Source organism: Pelophylax lessonae (assembly GCF_965119305.1).
Source record: "Pelophylax lessonae genome assembly, chromosome: 10".
Lineage (NCBI taxonomy): Eukaryota > Metazoa > Chordata > Amphibia > Anura > Ranidae > Pelophylax > Pelophylax lessonae.
The window spans coordinates 229,502,831-229,515,401 of NC_138777.1; the positions used below are offsets into that span (position 1 = coordinate 229,502,831).

At 46.1% G+C, this 12,571-nt stretch overlaps 1 protein-coding gene across 6 annotated transcripts in view; it reads left to right on the top strand.

Annotated features, from left to right (window-relative positions):
- NFAT5 (nuclear factor of activated T cells 5) overlaps positions 1 to 4,339 on the top strand; it is a 195,272-nt gene extending 190,933 nt beyond the window's left edge. For all 6 annotated transcript variants that reach the window (XM_082270028.1, XM_082270026.1, XM_082270027.1 and 3 more), the window contains one exon: positions 4,018 to 4,339. The gene's annotated coding sequence lies outside the window, so the exon portion shown is untranslated. The remainder of the gene's footprint in view (positions 1 to 4,017) is intronic.
- The last annotated feature ends 8,232 nt before the right edge of the window (positions 4,340 to 12,571 follow it).

The window sequence follows — 12,571 nt, forward strand, 5'->3', positions numbered from 1 at the left end:
CTCGTCTCTTATCAGATTGCTGAGTATGAGCAGACAAAAGGAAACTCCAAGCAAGCTGCTGTGGTGCCTTTTTAGCCAATCCATAGGGGCGAGATGTCCTACCTACCTATTGTAGCACCCAACCCTCTTCCTTTTGCAGAGTTTGCTATCCCAGCACCCAACCCTCCTCCTTTCGCAGAGTTTGCTATCCCAGCACCAAACCCTCCTCCTTTTGTAGAGTTTGCTATCCCAGCACCCAACCCTCCTCCTTTCGTAGAGTTTATCCCAGCACCCAACCCTCCTCCTTTTGTAGGGTTTGCTATCCCAGCTTCCAACCCTCCTCCTTTCACAGAGTTTCCTATCCCAGCACCCAACCCTCCACCTTTTGTAGAGTTTGCTATCCCAGCACCCAACCCTCCACCTTTCTCAGGGTTGGTTATCCTAGCACCCAAGCCTCCTCCTTCTTTCACAGAGTTTCCTAACCCAGCACCCAACCCTCCTCCTTTCGCAGAGTTTGCTATCCCAGCACCCAACCCTCCTCCTTTCGCAGAGTTTGCTGTCCCAGCACCTAACCCTCCTCCTTTCGCAGAGTTTGCTATCCCAGCACCCAACCCTCCTCCTTTTGCAGAGTTTGCTATCCCAGCACCCAACCCTCCTCCTTTCGTAGAGTTTATCCCAGCACCCAACCCTCCTCCTTTCGCAGAGTTTGCTATCCCAGCACCAAACCCTCCTCCTTTCGCAGAGTTTGCTATCCCAGCACCAAACCCTCCTCCTTTCGCAGAGTTTGCTATCCCAGCACCCAACCCTCCGCCTTTTGCAGCATGGGCTTCGGGCTGGCCATGGGGGAGTTTATTAGCTTCGTATTCTTTACATTACTGAAGTCAGAGAAAGGAAAGCCGCTCAGGTGTAGTGTTGAGCCTGGTGCAGGTCAGATCCGTCATCCGTAAAAGTAAAACATCTAAGAGGTGGAACCGCACTCAAGGCAGAATATGAAATCAATAGTATCCTTTATTCCTCATAGATAAATTCGTACAGACAGTGCTTGACAGACATGTCAGGTTGACGCGTTTCACGATACGGATTATCGCTTACTCATAACCACACGTGTAGTTATGAGTAAGCGATAATCTGTATCGTGAAACGCGTCAACTTGACATGTCTGTCAAGCACTGTCTGTACGAATTTATCTATGAGGAATAAAGGATACTATTGTGTTTACATTACTGACAACCCCCACTAGCTGCTTATCAGTCTCTTGCCTTTTCCCTCACTCTGTTCAGCCAATGGGAGTGAAATGACATGCCTGATATTTCTCCGTATGGGGTAACATGTGACTCCCTTCTTTTCCTCCCACATGACCACATCGGTGCTTGTTAACTGCCGAAAAACAAAGAATAAACTGCGAAGTCTGTACTACAGGTAGGGTGACCCTCCAGGCAATGCAGATCTTCCAACTTCACTTCAGGTCTCCACCACTGTAAGCACTAATGCCTTGCTGCCCTCTGCAATTCGGGAAACTCCAATGCTAAAATAAAACATTAGGCGGCGGCGCACCAGCCTAGTGCAATACTGTGCAAATCTTTATTGAATAAAAATAATATTCCAATATACTCATAAAAGAAAGGATGTCCCATACATAACAATAGAAATCACACTACCAGACGCGTGTCCAGCAGAACGGACGCAGCTTACGCATTTCAAGGGTGATGCCCTCTTCCTCAAAGCACATGTGTAGCACTCTTTAACTGATGATGCAGTTATATAGGAAGAAAAGTCAGTCTTCCAGGCAGTCTGAGCGCTCTGGAATCCCCGTCTGGTGTCACAGCATTGGCCAGGCAGTCTGTTTAAAAGGACTTTGAGAACCAGATCAGCTAGAGCGGATTATCCAGTGGCTATTTTGAGCACTGAACCAATCCTGAGCACTGAACCAATCCTTAGCAGAAGACAATATGACCGCTGTCTAGGCGCTGGAAACCAAGAGGGATATTTTTAGAGGCTAGCTAGGTATTTTACAGCCCTTTTTTTTTCGTCATGTAATTATTTCATGGAGCATAACTTTCAGGTTCCTGGGGGGTTGATACTTGAGTAAAGGTCTTTTTTTAATTTAGCACCGTATTTTAAAGGAGAAGGGAAATTATTTATACTTATACAATCAGCCTTTGAAAATATGTTCATATAATGGTTTTTAGGTGGTATTAAACCCAAAACCAAAAATATCATATATTGCAGCTTATTAATCATAAGCTCTGGAGATCCGTGGTTGCTGGTGACATTTATTGCTCTAAATATCTGCAGCACCCCTTTAAGTGGTTGTTAAGCCACCGTCGTATCTTTATATAATAATCTGTGAATAGTAATGCTGTGTGCCCCAGTGTCTGTGTTTTATTTAAAAAAAATGCCATCCATACATATCAGAGCAGCGCTCACGTGACCGGCCGCCTCTCTGCTCCTCTCCTCCCCTTCTCCCGACTGATGTCAGCAGGGGGAGTTTGAGGCACTTCCCCCTTCTTCCAACTGACGTCCGCAGGGAATTCGAGGCCTTTCCCACTCTAGCTGTCAGATTGGGAGAGATGAGAGACAGCCGGTCATGTGAGCGCCGAGCGATGCTCTGAAATCATGTATACAACGTTTTTTTTTTTTTTTTTTTTAATAAAACAGACACCGGGGCACACATGATTATTATTCACAGAGGATTATATGAAGATATGACAGTGGTTTAACAACCACTTTGATTACCCTACTTCTGAGTGTGATCCATTTTCCTTTTTGATTTATCAAGTTTTGGATGGCGGAACCGACCTGCACCGGAGTGCTTTGTCTTACCTGAGCGGCTTTCCTTCTCAGCTTTTGATTACCTGCAGCACCCCTTAAAGTGGTAGTTAAGCCACAGTCATATCTTCATATAATTCTCTGTGAATAATAATGCTGTGGGCTCACGTGACCGGCCGCCTCTCCCCTCTCCTAATCTGACAGCTAGAATGGGAGGGGCCTCGATACCCCTGCTGACGTCAGTCAGGAGAAGGGGAGAGACCACGAATCCCCTGCTGACGTCAGTTGGGAGAAGGGGAGGAGAGAGCCAGCCGGTCACGTTCGCGCCGAGCGATGCTCTGAAATCATGTATAGAACGTCTTTTATTTTTTTGACGTTTTGACGTCCGTCAGGAGAAGGGGACGAAAGGAGCAGAGAGGCGGCCGGTCATGTGAGCGCCGCTCTGACATCATGTATAGAATGGCATTTAAAAAAAAAAAAAACACGCACTGGGGCACACAGAATTATTATTCACAGAGGATTATATAAAGATATGACAGTGGTTTAACAACCACTTTAAGGGGCGCTGAAAGTAATCGGAGCAATAGAATGTCACCAGCAACCACGGATCTCCAGAGCGGGTCCAAAGCGTTTATTTCACGATCACATTATTGCGACAGAAGCAATGTTTTCGAAGCCTTGCAGGACCCCTTCATCAGGCATGTGACCACATGGGGGCATACTGGTGACATTCTATTTCTCTGATTACCTGCAGCACACCTTAAAGTGGTTGTTAATAATGCTGTGAGCTCCAGTGTCTGTGTTAAAAAAAAATGCCATTCTATACATGTCAGAGCGGCGCTCACATGACCGGCCGCCTCTCTGCTCCTCTCGTCCCCTTTTCCCGACCGACGTCAGCGGGGCAATCGATGTCCCTCCCCTTTCCGACTGACATCAGCAGGGAATTTGAGGCCCCTCCCCTTCCGACTGACATCAGCAGGGGATTCGAGGCCTCTCCCACTCTAGCTGTCAGATTGGGAGAGGTGGCCGGTCACGTGAGCACCAAGCGACGCTCTAAAATCATGTGCAGCCCTCCTCCTAGATGACATCAGACTGCGATGCTTTAGACTGGATGTATTTTCAGTAAAGATAATGCATTATCGGTGAAGGAGCTTTGTCCTCTGCCTCCACACCTGCACCCCCCCCCTCTTCCCAACCCAGCCCAGTAGGTGTTACCAGTACCGTAGTTTTTACCAGCACATTTTAATTGTTTCTGGTTTTTCATTTCAGATGCAGCAGAAAGGAGTTTCCATACTGTTCAAACAAAACTGGATAGGATTGTATATCCGCCACGGTCCAAGTAGAAAACGGTTCTTCGTGTCGTACCCTCTGGTCTATTCTCGTCTCTCTTCAGTATTTTAGCGACCAAGACTCTATAGTTTATTATGACATCATACTCCCGAAAGCCGTAACCTCTGAGGCGCTCAGCCGTTACCGCTTTCCACAGTGGTAGTAATGTTTACCTCTTATTTCATCCTTGTCCGTGTGGTTTTATGTAGGCGTGTATGTATGTATATAGAAAATTGTATATAATATATAAATATATATATATTTTTTTCTCTTCTATTTTTCCCCCTGAAGGAATCCATTTAATATCCCTTCTAAGAAACTGTGATAGCGTGCCCTTCGCATTAACCCGCATCCTAACAGAGCAAGGCCGCAAAGTGTTAGCAAGCAAGGCAAGTCACCTCTTTAAATGACAGGCATCTAAGATAAAGCTTATGGTGCTACTTGGTCCCTGTTTGGCAGTCAGACAAGATTTTCTGTGTCTGTCATTACCTAGAACGCATAGCATCTTTCTTTACAAAGCACCTTGCTGCATGTGGTTAACGGCCCTCCCACGTTAGGCAAACAATGCTGCACTTAAACCTGTCTTCTGTCGCCCCCTAGTGGGCGCACAGATGCAGCGACTTTTACTTTTTATTGAGCCATGTAGATAAATACATCAGTTTTATCTCTTTTTCTATTTGTAGCTGACCTCCTGTATTCCTCATCGCTCTTTTATGTGTGTGTGTAACCTTTAACCTCTCCTAACTGGAGACATCGGATCCGCGATTGACTGCTACTGATCCTTCGGCTGGTAAAGCTGCAGATTGCCCCATGCACTCTGGGAGCCGACGAGTCAGAAGCAGCAAATCCCTGATTTCAGCGCTTTCAGTACCGATATGAAGGGAACTTTTTTTTTCAGAGTGAGGCCTGATCGCAGGCCAACTTTTTTTTCTTTTTTGTAACAAGTTTTTAGTCGTGTAAGTTTTTTTGGATGTTTTTTTTTTTAATCTGTTTTAGCGAATGTTTAACTTTTTTTTTTTTTTTTTTCTCGAAAGCTCTATTTTGTATTTAGGAGAACTGATATTTGCTACATGTACTGAACAAAGTGCGTTTAGCAGAAGTATATAAATATATAAATATATATAATAAGTATATAAAATGAGAAGAAGTTTATATATAAATATTATACATAAGATATTCTTTTCTTTTTGTTTTTGCACAAGTTTGTGACAGGTTTTGTCCGTCTTTGTCTCTGTAACTCCTTTGTGAGGGGGTCAGGGAACAACTGGAAGTGCTGCTTTAGCTGGGATGGGGATTTTGGGCAAAAGGTTGGCCAGGTAAAGTGATTTTTTTTTGCACTGGTCCGTCGCTGATTTTTGTTATTTTCGCGTTCATCTCTAGCAGTTTAAAGGTCCACTAAACTCTAAAGAACCAATTCCTTAATATGTAGGACTTGCATTGGTCACATGGACAGGGAGGAACAGACAACAGTTAAAACCTTGTCATTTACTAACTGACTGTGCCGCAGTTGGAGAGATTTACCATCCCTTCCCGTCTCAATAGAAAATGATGGGAATTCTGCCTAAATGGACGTAGATGACATTAAAAAAAAAAATCTAAGGGTCTCTAACCCAGCCATTCTCAACCAGGGTTCCTCCAGAGGTTGCCAGGGGTTCCTTTGAGCATTCATCAATTGGTACCTCTCAGATACATTGCCACTGCCACCAATTAACTTTTCAGGTAATTGTAATGGTGAGATTCTTCCCACTGATCACCAATGTAAGGGACATTCTTCCCACTGACCACCAATGTAAGGGACATTCTTCCCACTGATCACCAATGTAAGGGGCATTCCTCCCACTGACCACCAATGTAAGGGGCATTCTTCCCACTGACCACCAATGTAAGGGACATTCTTCCCACGGTTCCCCAATGTAAGGAGCATTCTTCCCACTGACCCCCAATGTAAGGGGCTTCTTCCCACTGACCTCCAATCTAAGGGGCTTCTTCCCACTGACCCCCAATCTAAGGGACATTCTTCCCACTGACCCCCAATCTAAGGGGCATTCTTCCCACTGACCCCCAATCTAAGGGGCATTCTTCCCACTGACCCCCAATCTAAGGGGCATTCTTCCCACTGACCCCCAATCTAAGGGGCATTCTTCCCACTGACCCACAATCTAAGGGGCATTCTTCCCACTGACCCACAATCTAAGGGGCTTCTTCACACTGACCACCAATGTAAGGAGAATTCTTCCCGCTGACCCCCAATGTAAGGAGCATTCTTCCCACTGACCCCCAGTGTAAGGGACATTCTTCCCACTGACCCCCAGTGTAAGGGACATTCTTCCCACTGACCCCCAGTGTAAGGGGCATTCTTCCCACTGACCCCCAGTGTAAGGGGCATTCTTCCCACTGACCCCCAGTGTAAGGGGCATTCTTCCCACTGACCCCCAATCTAAGGGGCTTCTTCCCACTGACCACCAATGTGAGGGGCATTCTTCCCACTGACCCCCAATCTAAGGGGCATTCTTCCCACTGACCCCCAATCTAAGGGGCATTCTTCCCACTGACCCCCAATCTAAGGGGCATTCTTCCCACTGACCCCCAATCTAAGGGGCTTCTTCACACTGACCACCAATGTAAGGAGCATTCTTCCCACTGACCCCCAATGTAAGGAGCATTCTTCCCACTGACCCCCAATGTAAGGAGCATTCTTCCCACTGACCCCCAATGTAAGGGGCGTTCTTCCCACTGACCCCCAATGTAAGGGGCGTTCTTCCCACTGACCCCCAATGTAAGGGGCGTTCTTCCCACTGACCCCCAATGTAAGGAGCATTCTTCCCACTGACCCCCAATGTAAGGAGCATTCTTCCCACTGACCCCCAATGTAAGGAGCATTCTTCCCACTGCCCACCAATGTAAGGGTCGTTCTTCCCACTGACCCCCAATGTAAGGGGCGTTCTTCCCACTGACCCCCAATGTAAGGGGCATTCTTCCCACTGACCCCAATGTAAGGAGCATTCTTCCCACTGACCCCCAATGTAAGGAGCATTCTTCCCACTGCCCACCAATGTAAGGGACGTTCTTCCCACTGACCCTCAATGTAAGGGGCCTTCTTCCCACTGACCCCCAATGTAAGGAGCATTCTTCCCACTGACCCCCAATGTAAGGGGCGTTCTTCCCACTTACCCCCAATGTAAGGGGCGTTCTTCCCACTTACCCCCAATGTAAGGGGCATTCTTCCCACTTACCCCCAATGTAAGGGGCATTCTTCCCACTTACCCCCAATGTAAGGGGCATTCTTCCCACTTACCCCCATTGTAAGGAGCATTCTTCCCATTAGCCACCAATGTAAGGGGCATTCTTCCCACTGACCCCCAATGTAAGGAGAATTCTTCCCACTGACCCCCAATGGAAGGGACCTTCTTCCCCCAGTGTTAGAACCCACTTGTCCACTGGCCAATAATGTCAGAGATGACTAACATTTTCACTCTGTGTTTTTTTCTGGTTATTATTATTAGAGCAGCCAAGGGTGTCAAACTACATATGCAACATTTTTTTTGTGATATTTATTCTTATATCTATATCTACAGCTTACTGTTTACACTAATGTCTCATGAGTTGAGTTGTGGATATATTATTAGCAGAGGGTTCCCTGAGACCTAAAAGTTATTTTCAACGGTTCCTGCATGATAAAAAGGCTGGGAGGCTGAGCTAACCTTTCTGTGTCCTGCGTTCTGTGTTTGATTCAGCTGTGCTCAAAAAGTATCCACAACTCTACATAGAGAAATGTTCTATATATTCAGCTTTGCTGTGCAGAAAATGCTAACATACGAAGGAGATCGCCAATTGACAGACAGTTTTTTTCCTTCAGTGGGGTTAATGTTCAGCAGTTAGGTGTGTGTATAAAAAGAACGTTCCCCCCCTGTACTAGCTTAATTTTATCATATCTGCATTTTAAAGCTGAATTTTAGCAATTCAGCAGCTTTGCAAGAAGTGCAGGCACACTGAGTTAAGTCCAATTAGGTGCACCCCCCCCCCTCTAGAACTCATCTTTATTACTTATATGTGACAGATTTATTGCACTCCCGGAAAACACACTTGGCTGTGAGAGGAGACAGAACAGCTATGTCCACCCTTCCCCTCTCCTGCCCATTCACAGAAGCCTTTGTATTTTGTGAATGAGTTCCCATAATACAAAGGCTTCTGTGAATGGGCAGAAGGAGGGGAGAGGCGGACATAGCAGTTTTAGCGACTGCTCTTGAAGGAGCCACATCAGAGCCCTCCCTTACATCAGGATTTCCATCAGAGCCTTCCTTACATCAGTGTTCCCCTTTACATCAAGGTCACCATCAGTGCCCCCCTTACATCAGGGTATCCATCGGAGCCCCCCTTACATCAGGGTATCCATCGGAGCCCCCCTTACATCAGGGTATCCATCGGAGCCCCCCTTACATCAGGGTATCCATTAGAGCCCCCCTTACATTAGGGTCCCCTTCAGTGCACCCCTAACATTGGGGTATGCTTCAGAGCCCCCCTTACACATCAGTCCCCCTGTAACATCAGGGTCTCTATCAGTGCACCCCTAACATCAGGGTCTCTATCAGTGCACCCCTAACGTCGGGGTCTCCATCAGAGTCTTTCTTAATTTAGGATACCCATCAGTGGAGACCAGTGTCCAAAGTTCTCGCAGTGCTCAGCAGAATTACTTTCATATTTCTTCATAATCAGCCAAGTGTCAGTGAAGGTTTAGTGGTCCTTTAAACTTTTTGTAGACTGCATTTAAAGTGATTCACATGTTCCCAACGAAATTATTGTTTTCCAAAATGGCATCTGAGTCTCCGTTTCTTTTCGCTAATTTAGCATAGCTTGATCATATGACCCCATCCCTCCCCTTACCCCACCCCCTCCCCCTTTAAAATCCAGCACTGTGTAACTGGTCACATGGCTCTAAAGTCCAATGAGTCTAACTGGAACACTGACGCATTTCAAAAAATTTCTGTTGCACCCAAACTTGTAACATCTCTGAAATCTTTCGATACATTTGCTGAACTGACTGTTTTTTAGACAAAAAAATTGGTTCCTACAGTAGGCTTCCTTTCTACTCTCTTGTTTCATTCAAATCTATAATCCTTTTCAGCCAAGGAAGCTGCCATCTTACCTTCTGTTTGATCTTCACCTGCCATGGTGCTGCACATGTGATCAGTTATGATACCAGCCATTTCAAGGATTGACAGTTGGGTTGGGGGCACAACCAATGTAACAGTTAGCATGGCGGGGAATGTAACTGTTTTTTGAAACCGTAAATTGATGGGTTTAGTTCCGCTTTAATAAAGTGAGAACATAAATTTATGTCTGGCATTACCTTGTGCTGTCATCCTGGTATTCCCCCCCCCCCCTTTCCCTGCCATCCTGGTCTCCCCTCCCCCTGCCATCCCCTTCCCCTTCCATCCTGGTATCCCCTTCCCCTGCCATCCTGGTATCCCCTCCCCCTGCCATCCCCTTCCCCTTCCATCCTGGTATCCCCCTCCCCTACCATTCTGTGAGTTCAGTGGGGGTGATACAATCTGTTTTAGGCCTCAAAGCTTCCTGACCAGTACAAGGAGCCTAATCAGTGCTGGATTATACTCCTCTTTTTTTCAGTTTAGTTCGGTTTTCCCTCTCCTGGACTAACCCAACCTTTATGTAAATGTTTACCAAGCAAGAGACTGACAAAATAGGAACTTTTCTAGTGCAGATGTTTCTCGTTTATAAAAGGAGGATTTGCATCTGTAAGCTAACTGCAACTGACAGATCTGAGTCATTTATGCAAAGATCTCCACTAAAAACACATGCACAATTATACAGTGGTCAGGGGGGCATTTTATATTGGCGCAGTACTACTGCTGAGCAGCAGAGGGAGATCATACATCTTGTCTCCCTGCTTCTGCTTTGCTCTGCATCAAGATAAATCTCCCCCAGTGATTCCGGCAGCAGTTTTTTTTTTTTCTTCCAGATATCGGTTGTTAACATTTTGCAACAGAAGTGGTTTGAATTTCTTTGTTGCTAGGTGGACTTGCATACCACAGCCAAGGCTCCTCTCATCTTTTTTATCCACTTTTAACATTTGCTCTGAGACTCTTTTTCATCTCGGCGGCCATGTTCACTTGCAGGAAGACGTTTTAATAGAATGATGCTATTTTTGGTTACTCCTTGTTATAATGTATATTTTTAATAATGATCACGGTTGAAGAGTGTAGTTGGCCATTGTTAAACTATGCTTTCTATTGGATAACCCCCCCTGATAGGGGTGCATGCAGGGAGGATGGAACAAAGGCTCAAGGTGTTGATACTCAGACAAGCCGGTTGGTTAGGTATGCTCCTGCCTGGCGCTGGTTCACATTCTTAATGGGTGCCAACGTAATCAGTTGTCATCTATTTTCAAAATTTTGGCAGCAAAGACATTTTAACGGCACAGGGGAGATTCCTGATGATGTCATTAAGTCACAGTCACCTACCTAATAATCAGACCATTGTTTAGGTATGCGTTGCTTTTAAATCCACTTCTAGTACTGATCCAGACATGAACAATGATGGGCACATTCCACAAGGCAGAGTATTACAAACCCCTTGGTTCTGGTGCCTTCCGCCCCTTTAGGGGCTTTAGCTGCCGGGAAGCGGGGTTTATGATCATGTGACCACCATGGTTGGCTGTTACAGTGGTCACATGATCAGAAAGCTCCAGACCGCAATAAGTGATCGGGAGCTTTCAATTAGCCGCTGGTAACTATGCAAGGAGTGCTCAGGCCTTGCACTCTCAGGACAGCTGTGTTTGCAATGTGGTACGCGAACATGCAGCTGCTCAGAACCAAGAGGTTAAAGCTGGCCATAGACGATGCAGAAAATCGCTTGATTCTCGTTGACAGGAGATTCCAGTCTGCAGAACCATTGTGTTCTCCCAGCAGCACACTGTGATTCTTGCTAGTGGCTAAAGCAACCACTAGCAATAATCGCATGTAAAATCCAACAGACTCGTTGTACCCAATGACTGTTCTCCCAGCGGGGACAGTGTCCCTCCTGCCGGGAGAACACAATGGCTCCATGGGAGGGATTCCCCCATTGACACTGACTGTATTGATGGGGGAATCCCTCCCCACCAGGAGAACACAGTGATTTTTGCTAGCCGCTTTAGCAGCCAATAGCAGTTATTACATGTCAAATCCGACAGGCTGGTTGTACCCAATGACTGTGTTCTCCCGATAGGGACAGCGCCCCTCCTGCCGGGAGAAAACAATGGCTCCATGGGAGGGATTCCCCCATTGACACTGACTGTGTTGATGGGGGAATCCCTCCTGTTCCTCCCCGTCGGGAGAACAGACATTTTTTCTAGGGGCTTTAGCAGCCACTAGCAGTTATTAAATGTCAAATCAGACAGGCTGGCTGTACCCAAGTTGATCGATCTCTTTTGGTACATTCAGCCTGCTCACATAGGGTTCGAATCTCGGCCGGATAAGCAGGAGATTTGAACAGTCTATGACCGGATAAGCAGGAGATTTGGACAGTCTATGGCCGGATAAGCAGGAGATTTGAACAGTCTATTGCTGGATAAGCAGGAGATTTGAACAGCCTATTGCTGGATAAGCAGGAGATTTGAACAGTCTATTGCTGGATAAGCAGGAGATTTGAACAGCCTATTGCTGGATAAGCAGGAGATTTGGACAGTCTATGGCCGGATAAGCAGGAGATTTGAACAGTCTATTGCTGGATAAGCAGGAGATTTGAACAGCCTATTGCTGGATAAGCAGGAGATTTGAACAGTCTATTGCTGGATAAGCAGGAGATTTGAACAGTCTATTGCTGGATAAGCAGGAGATTTGAACAGTCTTTGGCCGGATAAGCAGGAGATTTTAACTGTTTATGGCCAGCTTAACTCTCATCAGCCAATCAGAATTTATCTCTGTTCATCTTTACAGAAAAAAAAAATGTAAACTTACCTTCAGCACCCCCTCCCTCCCCAGTCCTTGGATATAAAATCCCAGCTCTTCTCCGTTAAGCACTTCCAGGACAGACCAGATTGATTACCTGTGATGGCGCTTGCCAATCAGAAATCGCCTGAAAGTGCTTCCTGAAGTACAGCGGGAGTTTAAAATCCCCGGACCGCTGGAGCAGCTGACAGCTTAGAAACCCCGAAGGTAAGTACAGCGCATAGCTGGAAGTTGGGAGGGTGCACGGTGCTAGTTAAGTGTTCACCTTTACAGAAAAAAAATGAAAATGGTTAAGTGATTTCTAGTTGCCATGGGCACTACACATAGCCCATCAGATCTTCAGGTCTTGCTAGGTGGGCCATGTTGGCAGCTGGGAAAGTCAATATCTTCATTCTTTAAAGTGATTGTAAACCCCTTAGTTCTGCCCAGTGAAGTAACTGGCTTCAGGTGATACACAGAGATCAAACACAAATCCTCCTACATAAGTTGTACCTGTTTATCTGCAATCTTCTCCCCTCTAAAGCCATTCAAAGTCCCGAATTTATAAA